Raw genomic sequence first — 18,428 nt, forward strand, 5'->3', positions numbered from 1 at the left:
GGAAGAGGCCTGACTTCTCAATGACCGATGATCTGCGATCTTGGTACAGACGGTTTGATGAAAAAAACTGTTCAACATGGATTCTAGGTAAAGCAGTTAGCTGGCCTTGGAAGACAAACCAGAAGTAACACCTGCATGGCCTGTCCCTAAATAATGGTCCTCCTTACTGACCTGCCGTTCAAGGGGAGAGGCTGATACCAAGCCCCAGTAAAGGAGCCTCACACAGGCTGGACAGGATTCTTATTACTCTTGCGATATTGGAGCAGAATGAGAACCAGGACCGAGGAAGAAATTCAGCTAAACAAACCAGTGCTAGGGACTTAGGACCAAGGTTGAATTCTGTTATCACAGGCATCAACTAGTCATACATAACTGATTCTAATGGTACCATCATCCATCGCCCCCAGGCCTCCTGTGTCAGACCTATTACTTTTTTTTTAATCTCTCAACTCAAAGGATCTACGCTTTCCTTTCATAAAAAGCTTGACTGCATAGTAAAACTATAGCAAAAGTTATTGTCAAAAAACAAAAGCTGGTTTCATTTCCTTAAGGGAAAAAAAGAACTTGGTTTTACAAACATGGGACTCATCTCCATTCTTTGAAGAAGATTGGAAATATTTGTTTTATGTCCTGAGGGTACAAAGATGGGTTCTCTTCTCCAAAGATGTATCAGAATCTTCCTTTGAATACTAGTGTAGAAGGGAAAATATTCCATATTAAAAAAGGCTAATTGTTCATATCCATAATACGAATAACTGCTGGAAAACAAATTTTTCTGAAGGAAAGTACTGTGTAATTCCCAAACAAAATGAAAATAATGGGCTTGATTTCAATCTTCTGGCACAAGTATTAAAATGATAATTTTACTAATATAATCACCTTTTTTTAACATCTTTATTGGAGTATAATTGCTTTAAAATGTTGTGGTAGTTTCTGCTGTATAACAAAGTGAATCAGCTATATGCAAACATATATCCCCATTAAATTCCCTCTTGAGTCTCACTCCCACCCTCCCTATCCCACCCCTATAGGTGGTCACAAAGCACCGAGCTGATCTCCCTGTGCTATGCAGCTGCTTCTCACTAGCTATCTGTTTTACATTTGGTAGTGTATATATGTCAATGCTATTCTGTCACTTCGTCCCAGCTTACCCTTTCCCCTCCCCGTGTCCACAAGTCCATTCTCTATGTCTGAGTCTTTATACCTATCCTGCTCCCAGGTTCATCAGAACCACTTCTTTTTTTTTTTTTTCCTTAGATTCCATATATGTGTTAGCATATGGTATTTGTTTTTCTCCTTCTGACTTACTTCACTCTGTATGACAGACTCTGTCCATCACCCTCACTACAAATAACTCAATTTCATTTCTTTTTATGGCTGAGTAATATTCCATGGTATATATGTGCCACATCTTCATTATCCATTCATCTGTCGCTGAACACTTAGGCTGCTTCCATGTCCTGGCTATTGTAAATAAGGCTGCAATGAACATTGTGGTACATGACCCTTTTTGAATTATGGTTTTCTCATGGTATATGCCCAGTGGTGGGATTTCTGGGTCATATCGTAATTCTATTTTTAGTTTTTTAAGGAACCTCCATACTGTTCTCCATAGTGGCTGTATCAATTTACATTCCCACAAACAGTGCAAGAGGGTTCCCTTTTCTCCACACCCTCTCCAGCATTTATTGTTTGTAGATATTTTGATGATGGCCATTCTGACTGGTGTGAGGTGATACCTCATTGTAGTTTTGAGCTGCATTTCTGTAATGATTAATGATGTTGAGCATCCTTTCATGTGTTTGTTGGCAATCTGTATATCTTCTTTGGAGAAATGTCTATTTAGGTCTTCTGCCCATTTTTGGGTAAGGTTGTTTGTTTTCTTGATATTGAGCTGCATGAGCTGCTTGTATATTTTGGAGATTAATCCTTTGCCTGTTGCTTCATTTGCAAATATTTTCTCCCATTCTGAGGGTTGTCTTTTCGTCTTGTTTATGGTTTCCTTTCCTGTGCAAAAGCTTTGAGTTTCATTAGGTTTCATTAATTAATTAGGTTTCATTCATTAAGTTTCATTGTTTCATCTCATTTGTTTATTTTTGTTTTTATTTCCATTTTTCTTGGAGATGGGTCAAAAAGGATCTTGCTGTGATTTATGTCATAGAGTGTTCTGCCTATGTTTTCCTCTAAGAGTTTTATATTGTTTGGCCATATATTTAGTTCTTTAATCCATTTTGAGTTATTTTTGTGTATGGTGTTAGGCAGTGTTCTAATTTCATTCTTTTACATTTGGCTGTCCAGTTTTCCCAGTACCACTTATTGAAGAAGCTGTCTTTTCTCCACTGTATACCCTTGCCTCCTTTATCAAACATAAGGTGACTATATTTGCGTGGGTTTATCTCTGGGCTTTCTATCCTGTTCCATTGATCTATATTTCTGTTTTTGTGCCAGTACCATACTGTCTTGATTTCTGTAGCTTTGTAGTATATTCTGAAGTCTGGGAGCCTGATTTTTCCAGATCCCTTTTTCTTTCTCAAGAGTTCTTCGGCTATTCATGGTCTTTTGTGTTTCCGTACAAATTGTGAAATTTTTAGTTCTAGTTCTGTGAAAAATGCCATTGGTAGTTTGATAGGGATTGCATTGAATCTGTAGATTGCTTTGGGTAGTATAGTCTTTTTCACCATGTTGATTCTTCCAATCCAAGAACATGGTATATCTCTCCATCTGTTTGTCTTGTCTTTAATTTCTTTCATCAGTGTCTTATAGTTTTGTGCATACAGGTCTTTTGTCGCCTTAGGCAGGTTTATTCCTAGGTATTTTATTCTTTTTGTTGCAGTGGTAAGTGAGAGTGTTTCCTTAATTTCTCTTTCAGATTTTTCATCATTAGTGTATATAGCAAAGCAAGAGATTTCTGTGCATTAATTTTGTATCCTGCTACTTTACCAAATTCATTGATTAGCTCTAATAGTTTTCTGGTAGCATCTTTAGGATTCTGTATGTATTGTATCATGTCATCTGCAAACAGTGACAGCTTTACTTCTTCTTTTCCAATTTGGATTCCTTTTATTTCTTTTTCTTCTCTGATTGCTGTGGCTAAAACTTCCAAAACTATGTTGAATAACAGTGATGAGAGTCGGCAGCCTTGCTTTGTTCCTGATATTAGAGGAAATGGTTTCAGTTTTTCACCATTGAGGACAATGTTGGCTGTGGGTTTGTCATATATGGCCTTTATTATGTTGAGGTAGCTTCCCTCTATACCTACTTTCTGGAGAGTTTTTATCATAAATAGGTGTTGAATTTTGTTGAAAGCTTTTTCTGCATCTATTGAGATGATCATATGCTTTTTCTCCTTCAAGTTGTTAATATGGTGTATCACATTGATTGATTTGCATATATTGAAGAATCCTTGCATTCCTGGGATAAAATCCACTTGATCATCGTGTATGATCCTTTTAATGTGCTATTGGATTCTGTTTGCTAGTATTTTGTTGAGGATTTTTGCATCTATGCTCATCAGTGATACTGGCCTGTAGTGTTCTTTTTTTGTGACATCTTTGTCTGGTTTTGGTATCAGGGTGATGGTGGCCTCAGAATGAGTTTGGGAGTGTTCCTCCCTCTGCTATATTTTGGAAGAGTTTGAGAAGGATAGGCGTTAGCTCTTCTCTAAATATTTGACAGAATTTGACTGTGAAGCCATCTGGTCCTGGGCTTTTGTTTATTGGAAAATTTTTAATCATGGTTTTAATTTCAGTGCTTGTGATTGGTCTGTTCATATTTTCTATTTCTTCCTGGTTCAGTCTCAGAAAGTTGTGCTTCTCTAAGAATTTGTCCATTTCTTCCAAGTTATCCATTTTACTGGCATACAGTTGCTCCTAGTAATCTCTCATTAAACTTTGTATTTCTGCATTGTCAGTTGTTACTTCTCCTTTTTCATTTCTAATTCTATTGATTTGAGTCTTCTCCCTTTTTTTCCTGATCAGTCTGGCTAATGGTTTATCAATTTTTTTTATCTTCTCAAAGAACCAGCTTTTAGTTTTATTGATCTTTGCTATTGATTCCTTAATTTCTTTTTCATTTACTTCTGATCTGATCTTTATGATTTCTTTCCTTCTGCTAACTTTGGGGTTTTTTTGTTCTTCTTTCTCTAATTGCTTTAGGTGTAAGTTTAGGTTGTTTATTTGAGATGTTTCTTGTTTCTTGAGGTAGGATTGTATTGCTATAAACTTCCCTCTTAGAACTGCTTTTGCTGCATCCCATGGGTTTTGCATAGTGTTTTCATTGTCATTTGTTTCTAGGAATTTTTTAATTTCTTCTCTGATTTCTTCAGTGATCTCTTGGTTTATTTAGTAGCGTATTGTTTACCCTCCATGTGTTCATTTTGTTTTACATTTTTTTCTTGTAACTGATATCTAGTCCCATAGCATTGTGCTCAGAAAAGATACATGATAAGATTTCAATTTTCTTAAATTTACCGAGGCTTGATTTGTGCCCCAAGATATGATCTATCCTGGAGAATGTTCCATGAGCACTTGAGAAGAAAGTGTATTCTGTTGTTTTTGGATGGAAAGACCTATAAATATCAATTAAGCCCATTTGGTCTAAGTTGTCATTTAAAGCCTTTGTTTCCTTATTTATTTTCATTTTAGATGATCTGTCCATTGGTGAAAGTGGGTTGTTAAAGTTCCCTACTATTATTGTGCTACTGTCAATTTCCCCTTTATGGCTGTTAGTATTTGCCTTATGTAGTGAGGTGCTCCTGTGTTGGGTGCATAAGTATTTACAATTGTCATATCTCCTTCTTGGATTGATCCCTTGATCATTATGTAGTGTCCTTCTTTGTCTCTTGTAATAGTCTTTATTTTAAAGAGTGTTTTGTCTGTCTTATCAGTTCTTCTGCCTCAGTTTTTCTGCTATTGATTCCTTCTAGAGAATTTTAAATTTCATTTATTGTGCTGTTCATCATTGTTTGTTTGCTCTTTAGTTCTTCTAGGTCCTTGTTAAATGTTTCTTGTATTTTCTCCATTCTATGTCCAAGATTTTGGATCATCTTTACTATCATTACTCTGAATTCTTTTTCAGGTAGACTGCCTATTTTCTCTTCATTTGTTTGGTATGGTGGGATTTTACCTTGCTCCTTTATCTGCTCTGTATTTTTCTGTCTTCTCATTTTGTTTAACCTACTGTGTTTGGGGTCTCCTTTTTTTTTTTTTTGCGGTACATGGGCCTCTCACTGTTGTGGCCTCTCCAGTTGCAGAGCACAGGCTCCGGACGCACAGGCTCAGCTGCCATGGATCATGGGCCCAGCCGCTCCACAGTATTTGGGATCCTCCCAGACAGGGGCACAAACCCGCGTCCCCTGCATCGGCAGGCGGACTCTCAACCACTGCACCACCAGGGAAGCCCCTGGGGTCTCCTTTTTGCAGATTGCAGGTTCGTAGTTCCCATTGTTTTGGGTATCTGCCCCCAATGGATGAAGTAGGTTCAGTGGGTTGTGTAGACTTCCTGGTGGTGGGGACTGGTGGCTGTGTTCTTGTGGGTGGAGCTGGATCTTGTCTTTCTGGTGGGCAGGGCCACGTCTGATGATGTGTTTTGGGGTATCTGTGCACTTAGTATGATTTTAGGCAGCCTCTCTGCTAATGGGTGTGGTTGTGTTCCTGTCTTGCTAGTTGTTTGGCATGGGGCATCCAGCACTGGAGCTTGTTGGCCGTTGGGTGGAGCTGGGTTGTAGCATTGAGATGGAGATCTCTGGGAGAGCTCTCGCCAATTGATATTACATGGGGCTGGGAGGACTTCGGTGGTCCAATGTCCTGAGCTTGGCTCTCCCACCTCAGAGGCTCAGGCCCGACATCAGGCTGGAGCATCAAGACCCTGTCAGCCCGCAAGGCTCAGAAGAAAAGGGAGAAAAAAGAAAGAAAAAAATAATTTTAAAATAAATAATTATAATTTAAAAAAAGAAGAGAGCAACCAAACCAATAAACAAAGCCACCAATGATAACAAGTGTTAAAAACAAAACTAAGATAAACATAAAAATCAGAAAGAAATCAGTCGCAGACAGCAAACGCCAAGTCTACAGTTGCTCCCAAAGTCCACTACCTCAATTTTGGGATGATTCATTGTCTATTCAGGTATTCCACAGATGCGGGATACATCAGTTTGATTGTGGGGATTTAATCCACTGCTCCTGAGGCTGCATGAAGAAATTTCCCTTTCTCTTCTTTGTTCACATAGCTCCTGGGGTTCAGCTTTGGTTTGGGCCCCGCCTCTGCGTGTAGGTCTCCCTCAGGCATCTTTTAGGAGGTCTGAAGTCTGCCAGGGTTCAGTAGGTGTTCTGTAGGAGTTATTCTACATGTAGATGTATTTTTGATGTATTTGTAGGGAGGAAGGTGATCTCCACGTCTTACTCCTCTGCCATCTTGAAGATCCCCCAATATAGTCACCTTTTATCATATGTGAAAATGAGTCACTGATACGATAAATCAGTCTTTGTCTTACTCCTCTGATTGAAGTGATATGAAGGAATGTTGAGAACTTGACACCATCACCGTATGTGCTTCAAATGATACCACACTCCTGATTTTCAACAACCAGGTAAGTATGGATTTTTCTTCCCTGTGCCACCAAATTCCATTCCTAATAAACACCCAAACTTATCATCTTGTGGTGAACCTATGGAAACTCTATTTACGTTGGTGAATGTCCCTTTATGATCAGAAAGAGTTAATGTGACTAAACCTTCTAAATGTCTCACTTAACAGCGGACACTCTGGGGAACTGGACTTATTAATGTATTTTTTTTTTTGGTTTAGTTTTTAATGAGACTCAGGAACTGCCCCCCCAAACATTTTTATTAACCCATAATATGTGTCAGCCCTTGGGGTAGATACCATGGAGAGTAAAACATAATCCTGATGACGGGAAAACATGGAGTCTACTGGAATAGAGATTCTTGAATTTTTTTAACCTTCTATTTGTTCCCATGAAAGCATTTTCTAGAGGACTCCACCACAGAAGCACTAGACATCCATAAGAGATTAATAGTGTTTCTCTTTGAGTGCTATGATTACAGGTGCTTTTATGTTTCTAAGTTTTTTGTTTGTTTATTTTGCAGAGAGTATAGTTAATTTTTTATAAGTAGAACAATAAACACTAGGTTTTGAAGCGATTAAAACTAGGTTTTGAAGTGAAGTAGTCCCCCTTATCCATGGCAGGTATGGCCCATATGTCCCCAGTGGATGCCTGAAACCACAGGTAGTGCTGCACCCCACCTATACTACTAGGTTTTTTCCTGTACATCCATACCTATGATAAAGTTTAATTTCTAAATTAGGCACAGCAAGAGAATATCTGAATTGTCAGCATTGTCTTGCTCTTTGGGGTCATTATTAAGTAAAATAAGGGTTACTAGGACACAATACTGCTACCCAGAGGGCTACTAAATGACTAATGGGTGGGATGTATAGAAAAAGGGTGGTTCACATCCCAGGCACAACGGAGAAGGATGGCACGAGATTTCATCATGCTACGCTGAACGGCGCACAATTTAAAATGTATACATTATATATTTCTGGAATTTTCCATTTAATATTTTTGGACCACGGTTGCCTGCAGGTAACTGAAACTGTGAGAAGCAAAAGTGGATAAGGGGGGACTACTGTAGTGCTTTTTCACAACAACCTCGATGAATATTTGTTAAGTGAATGAATACATTTTTCAAATTCTTGAATTTTTCTCCCTTAAAAACGTTAAGGACATTTATTTCAGGTCAGAAGAACTCCTCAGACTTCCTCTAGGAGAGGTATTCTGCTAACTTGTCTTCAACATTTGAAAACCACTGACAAGTAAGTAAAGGGCTTGATAAATTCTATGGATGTTATATTGTACCCAGAGGCTAAAAAGGTGAATTTGTCTTCTCACTTTTCATTTTTAGAACATTTTAGAAATAAACTCTATTTATGTAGGACATAAACATAGTTTGAGATCATTATAACAGCTAAAGTCTTCCAACCCATCTTGATGGACTAGATTAGAGAATGCAAAAAATATCTGTCTAAGCTGTAGGATGTAAAAATAAGAAAATGTGATGAAAACTAACCTTAAGTTACTAGGTTAGTTACTTAAGTTACTAGGCTAGTTGGCTGGAATGTGAAGGATAATGAGTCCAGCATTCCAACTTTAGACAGCCCACTCCCTTTGTATATTTCTTTAGCCAGAGGCTATGTTGCTAAATTAGCCAGACTTCCTACATAGATGTTCTATGGTCTTAAGGAAACCAGATAATAGGAGCACAGTGATATCATGAAAAAACCAATTCGAAATACAAACTTTAAAAACTCTGTGTGTGTGTGTGGGGGGGGGGGGGAGGGGGTACTTTGGCATCAATATTGGTGGAAGAGCCTGGAAGTAGCAGTAGTATTTGTTGGTAAAATTCCCTACTGATTGGGTATATGCCACCGAGACATTTAGAGTCCTGTTGAAGAGACAAGAGACATACACATGGCAAATTAAATAATAAGATACATCATATGCCTTTTATAAGCCACTCATTTCCCTCTGTGCCACATCTTATAGGTCTTGGACAAAAGACCTATAACTGGACAAAACTCATGTAAGCTCCTGCCGGTTACCTACTACTTCCTGCCCAGAGCTTCTCGAAGGCCAGTAGAAATGCATAGTCTCATGCATGTACAATCAGGAAGTACAGGGGAGTTATTGCCAGCAGAGCCATCTTTAATCAATGGGGGACAGGATCTTATAAATAAATATTTCCTCCTTTCATCTCCCAGTGGATTTCCAGAGATGCATTTCATAAGGCTCACTAGAAGATCCTGGTGAGACCTGGCATCAGTTACTCACAGTGGGGGCCAATTCAATAAGGCATCTTTGGACTGGCTCTCCCTCCTTCTTTGTCCCACTCCCTCAGCCTCTTAATCATGCTTCTTGGGATCACTGCCCACATAAACTGCTAATATGCAAGCCTATCTTAGCTTTTCTTTTGAGAGACCCAATGTCAGACACCAGGCAGGGAGAAATCAATGTGATGATAAGGCCATGGCCTAAGAAAGGTAATTGTAAACTGAAATCGAGAGATGGATTTCAGAGACTCTATGAAAGAATTGTTAGAACTCAGTAATAAAATAATGAAGAATGAGAATAGTGACCTTAGAGAGCGAGATGATGAGTTCTATTCTAGATGAGGTCATAATTTAATGGTAATACCCAGCTGGCAGTTGGGACTAGGATTTAGGAATCAAATTGAGAGTTGAAAACTTGAGAGTGAATAAGTTCTCTAAAAGAAGACTTTTGAAGAGATAACCAATGGCTCTAGACTGAATTTCAGATAATGATCAGATTTCAGGAGTCAAGAGGAAAAAGAAAAAACTAATAAAAAATGGAAACATAGGGGCTTCCCTGGTGGCACAGTGGTTGAGAGTCCGCCTGCCGATGCAGGAGACACGGGTTCGTGCCCCCATCCGGGAAGATCCCACATGCCGCGTAGCGGCTGGGCCCGTGAGCCATGGCCGCTGAGCCTGCGCATCCGGAGCCTGTGCTCCGCAACGGGAGAGGCCACAACAGTGAGAGGCCCGCGTATAAAAAAAAAAAAAAAAAAAAAAAAAAAAAGAAACATAGGAAAATAGGAGTTTAGGGCTATGTATAATGGTGGGAGGGGACATATAGTTCAATTCTACCATCAGATCAGGGATCAGACTGAAGAGGCTCAAGATGAAAATAGGTAATACACAGTGAAGAGATGGAGACAGTGATGGAGAGGGCTTACTGCACACATGATGTAGGTGGAGATAGTTCGTTCCTGACACACAAGCTTGCTATTGTGAACTGAAGGAGAGAGGTTAGAAGCTTGTAAATCTGAGCAATTTTTTTCAGAATTTAATAAATGGATAAAAGGTAGTGGAGAGAACTTACATATAAAATATATCCTGAGCTTATTTTATTTCTAAATAAACTTTATTGAAATTAGTCATCAGTTACTTAAAAATTGAGATTTATCTTGCTCTCACACTTTCTTGCCTTTTTATTCTTAAGAACACTCATTTAAAAAAAAAAGCATACTCATAAGCACTTTCTCTAAGATGTTGGTCTACAGAATGGCATTATTGAAAAGTACCTCTCTTCCAGAAAATATTGGAAGAATTCCACTTACATAAATATTGCATAACTCAGTGCCTACTTTTACATACCCATATTTGCCGTAAGCTAATCCTAGTTTCCAAAGAAAGGCTTTTGCACTGTTGAACAGCATTTCTGAAATACTGCCAACTGCATCTTGTGATTAAAGTTCTCTGGTATAAAACAGGTTAGAAAGGGTGAGATGCCGTGCAGGTATTTAGAGAGAGAGTTTGACTTTGATGTTTTATATTTGAATGAATCATGGTTTAGTTAATCTGTTTCTGCAAAAATATTTTCAATATGCAATCTGATCATTTTCTACTTTTCCATTGAATGTTTTCTTTTCGGTGATTTTCAACCATCTGCTTTAAATATAAATGACAGTATATCACTGTGTGCTTAGATTTTAGCATACTTCATCCCTCCAGGGTATGTTTATTATCTGTTGGAATTATACTTTGAATTAAATAGTTATTGAATGAGTGAGATTACAGACAGTGGCTAGTTGCCCACAGAGAATAAGTGAGCCTTACAAACCACATATTGTTTATCCAATTAGTTGTGATAAACCTCTTGCTTATCTATACAATATAACTATGACAATCAAACTGTAATGCACTTGCAGGAGGTTTTTTGTTTTTGTTTTTCTTGTTTCACATTCTTATGACCATGGTATTATTTCAATTGATATTAGACTACTGCTGAGCTCTCACTCTTTTTAAACTTTTACAGCTTTTAGTTTTGCTTAACTTGTGGACTGACAAACATTCCACATGTTATTTTAATTCTTCTTTTGGTGTAAAACTTTCTTCTCAATGCACAAGAAATGCAAATTCCTTTTTTTTGTTTTTGTTTCTTGTGGTACGCGGGCCTCTCACTGTTGTGGCCTACTCCCGTTGTGGAGCACAGGCTCTGGACGCGCAGGCTCAGTGGCCATGGCTCACGGGCTCAGCCGCTCCGCGGCATGTGGGATCTTCCCGGACTGGGGCACGAACCCGTGTCCCCTGCATCTGCAGGCAGACTTTCAACCGCTGCGCCACCAGGGAAGTCCGCAAATTCCTTTTTGATAATGAGATTTTTAAAAAGGAGGGGAAATAAAAATTTTGCAATTCTACCAGAGAGAACCACTACTGACATTTTAGTTTATACAATGTCATAATTTCTCGTATGTCTATAGAAACAAAAATGTGATTAAATATGATATAACCTTCCCAAACTTACTTTTTTCATTAGCATGTATCATAAACACATAATCTTATCCTAATATTACCCTACAACATGATTTATATTGGGTACGTTATAGAGGTACTAATCTGTTTCTGTTAAATGTTTAGTGTTTTTTTAAAAAAATTTCTTCCAGTTTTATTGGGACATAATTGACATGTAGCACTGTATAAGTTTAAGGTGTACAGCATAATGATTTGACTTACATACACCATGAAATGATTATCACGGAAAGTTTAGTGAACATCCATCATCTCATATAGATACAACATTAATGAAATAGGAAAATCTTTTTTTCCTTGTGATGAGAAATCTTCAGATTTACTCTTTTAACAACTTTCATATGTAACATACAGCAGCATTAATTATATTTACCATCTTGTACATTACATCCCTAGTACTTATTTATTTTATAACTGGAATTTGACTACCTTCAACCAATTATCCCCCCACACCCTGCCTCTGATAACCACAAATCTGGTCTCTTTTTCTTTTTTTAAAACTTTTCTTGGGGTATAGTTGATTACAATGTTGTGTTAGTTTCTGCTGTGTTTAGTGTTTTCAATGCTGTGATCAACAGCTGTGTAGTTAAATCTTTCCTGATTTCCTTAATTAATCCTTAGAATATATCACATTATTTCTGTATTAGAACTTTTATTTTCAAGTAACAGAAACCCACCTGAGTTAACAAAAAAGAGGAATATATTAGACGAACACCAGGGGTATTTTGAGGAACCTAAGGATGAGGATGGAGCTGGAAATATTCTCTTGACTCCTATGTATACTGGTCTCTGTACTTCTGATTCATTACCTCTCTCTCAGCCAACAGTCTTTTGCTGCTTCATGTTACATGGCCACAGACAGCAGCCAAGTTTATATGTCACAGATTCATCCATCCTGAGAAAAACTAAATCGATCCCAATCCTTTCTCATCTCCCCACCCCATTCACAATTCCAGATTTCCAGGATTAGCAGATGTTCACGTTGGCACAATCAACTTGGGCCAAAGGGTGTTGTTTGGTGAACTTGGTTGCCAAGAGTCACCCAATAACCATATAAATGGTGGGGAGGAAAAGAGGGACTGGGGAGATGATCTATAAATACCGTCACTCATCACACACATTTTTATTTTGAGATATTCATTGTAATAAATTGGCATTGTTAAACCAGCAAAAGAAAGTAAATTCTTTTTTCTTTCTTTAATAAGAATAGCTTTTTCCAAGACTGAATTCATTTTATCCGACAGTGGACAGCAACACCTTTACATATTTTTCAGCTTATACTTCTACAAAGGAGATACCATCCTCTACAATCTAGTTTGACTCAAATGAAAAATTATCTATTGTCAAAATCATAATAAGAATAAGAAAATTCTAGTTTGGAATTAACAAATACACACTACTATATATAAAAAAGATAAACATCAAGCACCTACTACATAGCACAGGGAACTATATTCAGTATCTTCTAATAACCTACATATATATGTGTAACTACATATATGTACATGTATAACTGAATCACTTTGCCGTATACCTGAAATTAACACAGCATTGTAAATCAACTATACTTCAATTTAAAAAAAATTAGAAAAAAAAAAGAAAATTCTGTGATGGAAAAACAATCTTAAAATTTGTCAACTCTTCTCTTTTAGACCTAAGTATAAAATAATGTTTCTTACGTAATGAATTTTATGGTTATTATAAGAAAAGTACATCTAGTATTTAAGAATAGAACATTAATATTTATAAAGAAAAACCATGACCAACTTAAAGTAAATCTAAATTTTCTACAGACTTTCATTATGCAATTAGAAAAACATTTCCACAGGTGAGTGAAATCTTCCAGTCAAGCATGTTGAAATCTTTTGGAGAAGAAGGAAATAATAGGATAGAAGGCATGAGGTGAACAGAATTTCACCAGTTCTATGTTATCTAGAAAAGGCTATAATGTTATATAAGTCTGGGATTTCTACATGTTTCTCAGTTCTCTTATTCTCTACTTTATTTACCTATTGCTGAGTAATAAATTACCCCCAAATTTAGTTTATTTAAAACAACAAGCACTTATTATCCAACACAGTTTCTGACACTCAGGAATCCAGGAGGAGCTTAGCCAGGCGGTTGTGGCTCAGGGTCCCTCGTGAAGTTGCAGTTAAGCTGTCAGCTGGGGCTGCAGTCATCTGAAGGCTTGCCTTAACTGGGGGATCTGCTTGTAAGCTCACTCATGTGGCCATTAGCAGGAGGCCTCCTTTCCTCACTACAAGGTCCTCTCTGTAGGGCTCATGACACAGCAGCTCATTTCCTCCAGAGCAAATTACCTGAGAGAGTTGGTAGGGAGGGGGACATAGAAGCTACACTGTCTTTTATGACTTAGCCTTGGAAGTGACAAACCATCACTTCTGCCATATGCTACTGGTCATGTAGAACAACTCTAACATTAAGGGGCTTGGGGGCGGGGGATTATGTGAATACCAGGAAGTGGGAATCACTGGGGATCATCTTGTAGGCTGGCTAACACATACACCATTCTCAGATCTTAAAAATTGCCCTCACAACTTGATTTATATTTACATCTCTAGATCTGATTCCCTTCTACTTTTTTCTTGGTACTCACTATAATGCTACAAATGAATTGTAATTTTACGGTTTGTATGTGGAGACTTTCTTCCAGTAGTCAAAAGTTTAGGGCTTGGGTTTCTTACATTTTTACCAATGATCTAAATTCTGAATTATACATATTATACTTAATTTAAAAAATAGGTTGATTAAATGTTTCTCTCTTTTTAGGCTATTATTCATTTATTAATTTATTCAGCAAATAATTATTGAGTTCAGTGTATTGTGTTTTTTAAAGTTTTCCGATATATCACCCTGTGTTCTAGCCTCCTCTTTTATTTATTTATTTTTATAAATTTATTTATTTTATTTATTCATTTTTGGCTGCGTTGGGTCTCTGTTGCTGCGTGCGGGCCCTCTCTAGCTGTGGCTAGCGAGGGCTACTCTTTGTTGTGGGCTTCTCATTGCAGTGGCTTCTCTGGTTGCGGAGCACTGGCTCTAGGTGCGTGGGCTTCAGTAGTTGTGGCACGTGGGCCCAGTAGTTATGGCTCACAGGCTCTAGAGCACAGGCTCAGTAGTTGTGGTGAACAGGCTTAGTTGCTCCGCGGCATGTGGTATCTTCCCGGACCAGGGATCGAACCTGTGTCCCCTGCATTGGCAGGTGGATTCTTAACCACTGCGCCACCAGGAAAGCCCTAGCCTCCTCTTGTAAAACAGCTTATTGAGATATATTTCACATATCATCCCATTCACTTGTTTAAAGTATAAAGTCCCCTATTTTTTTTTGGCCACGTGGCTTGCAGGATCTTACTTCCCCAACCAGGGATTAAACCCGTGCCCCCTGCAGTGGAAGCTCAGAGTCCTAACCACTGGACTGCCAGGGAATTCCCCAAAGACCCCTACTTTTAAACTGTATTTTTCAAGACAAATGGCCTGACAATATCTAAAATTGAGCAGTCAAAGATATTTGGCCACTCTATATGTACTTAAATAAGAAGGTCCTTCTCTAAGACTCCATGATCTTCTACCAGAGCAAACTTGAAGAACAGATGTCTTATTTATTCTTCCTGTGACTGCTCTGCAGAATTCTGGAGACTTAGAGGGGTGTTAAATATATAGCAAACAGGACCAAACAAGTAACCTCAGTGACCTGAAGACCTGTTTACCAGGATAAGTCCTCCAATCACAGCTCTATTATTTCCCCCAAAGAACAGATAAACAGACCAAGTCCCAAGTGACTGTAAAAGACTATGTTTACCAAATTATCAGCACACACCCAAATGCTGTTGCTCCAGATAATCTGGTCTTAATGAATGGAAATTGTCTTAACTAAGGATATTTCAAAAAGTAAAAGATGTTTTCACATGCTCTTCAAAAGCTGTCACACAAGCATAAAACAGAGTAGGTGTTGATCTTAACTGAAATGTAGCATATAGTCTTTTGTTTCCCTCCTCTGGAATAATTTTTAGTTATTTAGAAAAAATTATGCAACTCGTACATGTACTCTGCTGAAAATAGAAAATACTCAAAAGCAAAAGTACAAAAAAGAATTCATAAGCACCCTTAATCCTATTATCCAGAGATAGTCTGTGCTGGTTTGCTGTGTATTCTTTCAAAAAACAAATTTGGGGAGCATATATTTATATAAATTTTAACTGGTATATTGCAAGCTTTGACAGTCTGAAATTGAAAACTGGGCTTGCATTAATATCTAATACTCACATTGTTTCTAATTGTTGTGCAGTCAGTCTGTCGTGATCTCCAGGAGGTATCCACCACCATCTTTCCTCCCTGCTCTGGCTCCCCTGAGTCCATGTCCACTGACTAAAACGGCCCTGAAGGAACCTCACCATCACCCTGCCCGTTTGAAGGGACCTTCCGTCTCACAGTGCTTAGAAGGCTGCCAACTATCTCATGGACCTCAAAGCAGCATTGCCATGTCCATGGCTTGGGAGAAAACAGCTCTTTCAGCTTCTCAGGGCTCAGCTCTAAATTTCCTGTCAGCAAGACTACAAACAGATACACATATTTATCCTTATCTGTAAGAACAAGTGACATTTTTTAGGAGAGTGAGATCTCAAACCATATATATAAAACAAAACAGTTCTCTCAAACAATAGTACCTGTCATACAGTTAGCACTGTATGCATGTAAGCTAAGAACACTTAGCTTCCCCATGTAGGCAGCCTCCTATGTGAACCTCTAAAACATTCAAGGTTGGGGGGCTCACCAACTCAAACACCTTCTATTCGAATGAGGGATCAGCTTAATACTTACATAACTAAATGGCCTATTCAGGATTATCAGATCAAAGAAGCAATCTGCCCTAAAAGTAGATTCAATACTGCAAAACAAACAAACCATAAAAAGCAGCTCACTGTATTGACAGTTTTGTAAGGTTTTCATCTCCATCCAGGTTTCAGCTGGCCAGGTTTCAGTACAGATATGAGTTCAAGGTCCTTGTTCCTTGATTAGTAATCTCAGCTCGTACGCCAATTCCTCTGAGGAGGGTCTTAACTATGGGTGTGAGTGGCAAAGGGGGTTTCATATTCATGCTTCAGGCATATGTATACTTTCAAATGGTTGCAATGAGAATATAGTCATATATTAGTTATATAATTCAGAAAAAATACTGCCAATATCACAACCAACAAAATAAAAGTAGAAACCTGGCCACAAATACATTGAAGCCTTCACCGTGGATCTCATGGTACATCTATTTCTAGCTCACTGTTGTGTAATGGTGGCAGCAGCATGATCCGGTGGAAAGATTAGCTCAGGAGTCAGTGCGCCTTGCCCTGTAACAACTGTGCGATCCTTGAGCATGTCATTCAGTTTCCTTATCCATCCTGTTATGGAATGCTGATGTCTCTTGGAACTCCACCATTCTAGAGGGTGTATGACTCTGGCTTGAATGCTCTGGTTGTAAGAAATGTCACATTCTTTTCTTTCCCAAATAAAATTGAATCTTGATTTCTCTTTTACCGTGTTGAGGGAAAATTCAATGTCGATCGTTTTTTCAGACTTCTTTTCCCCTGCTATAGGATTCTGCCAGAGTCCCAGGTACATTGTGCAGCCCACCCATCTAGGAGTAAACCCCTGGTCTTCGACACTAAGCAGTGTGAACATGTTGCTTGTCCAGTTCTCCAAGGCCTTGTGTGGCAGTACCTCAGCTTCTTTTACCCTTAGTGTGACCATGAGGATCCTTAACAACCCTCCAAGATAATCCTCTTAAAATGTATTGCTACCTCTCCTATACCAGTCATTTGTCTGTTTGCTTTCTGCTCTGTTCCTGCTGGTATTCTTTGCTCTTTTAATATTCTAGAGAGCTGAAAGTCTGCAAGTTACATTTCCCAGGGTCCCTTGCCATCAGGGTTCTGATTGGGGCTGCTAATGGGAGGCACTAGCAGGGTACTGGAAGTCAGGAAGTAAGGAAAAGATAATCATTCTGTGGCTTCCAGTTTCTGACAGTATCTCAGGCAGCAATGATGGTAGTGACTACAGTGACAGGGTTGCCAAAGTTCCATCCCCAGTTGGGATGGCACCTTACAAACACATCCAGAACTCACTATCAGCAGAGTGGCAGGTATAGGCTTGTGAACCGCAGCCTAGGAACACTGGCAGTTTCTAGTCTTTGGGTATCATCCTTCTTGCTTGTCATCCTCCACCTCCCTCCTTCCCTGTTTTCTCTCTTTTAGTGCTTTTATAAGCAATTGGATTAAATTTCCTCTAACTGGAATATCTAACTTGGGTTTTGGTTTCTTGACTAGATACTGATTAACAAACCCTGTATCTCCCCTACCTAGTATCCTTGAGGCATCCTATCACAAGATCTGGTTACCTCTCGTGGGACCCTGCGTAAGAGTAAGATGTTGTCCCTGCTAGTCTCAGATCCCATCAAACCCTAGTTAGTTAAAATTCTTTGGGTTGTAAATGACAGAAACTCAAGTGAGGAAACAAGACAAATTGGAAAATTTATTATAAGTGTGAGCCATAGAACCTCAGTGCTGGGAAGTGTCTAGGCCTCCAAAACCATGGGTGGAAGCACTGTAGGTAACTATCAGTTAGCTAATGCTGTACAGCAAACAAAGACTCAGTGGTGTATAATAACAGTAAAAAACTTAGTGGTTTATAATAATAATCATTTATTATTTTTCATGAGTCTGTGGGTTGGTTGGGTAGACTGGGCTTGCATGATCTCATCTGGGTTTCTTCATGTCTCTTTGGTCAGCTTGTGTATCCTTTAGGGACTGGCTTCTTAAAATGACCTTGGTTAGGGCACTATAGTCATGCTCCTTATCCTTCCAGCAAGTGAGCCAAGCGTGTTCTCAGGGAGTGGATGGATCAAAGAGAAAAAGGGTAAACATGCAAGGCTTTTTGTAATCTATGCTTGAAACTGGCACTCTCTGACTTTCACCAAGTCACAAGGCCAGCCCAGATTCAAGAGATGAGATACTAAGCTCTGCCTGTTGATGGGAAGAGCTGTAAAGTCATATTGTGAAGGGAGGGACATATAGGAAGGG

The sequence above is a fragment of the Aethalodelphis obliquidens genome, unplaced genomic scaffold (assembly GCF_003676395.1).
Source record: "Aethalodelphis obliquidens isolate GAN/ISIS:26980383/991018 unplaced genomic scaffold, ASM367639v1 scaffold4, whole genome shotgun sequence".
Lineage (NCBI taxonomy): Eukaryota > Metazoa > Chordata > Mammalia > Artiodactyla > Delphinidae > Aethalodelphis > Aethalodelphis obliquidens.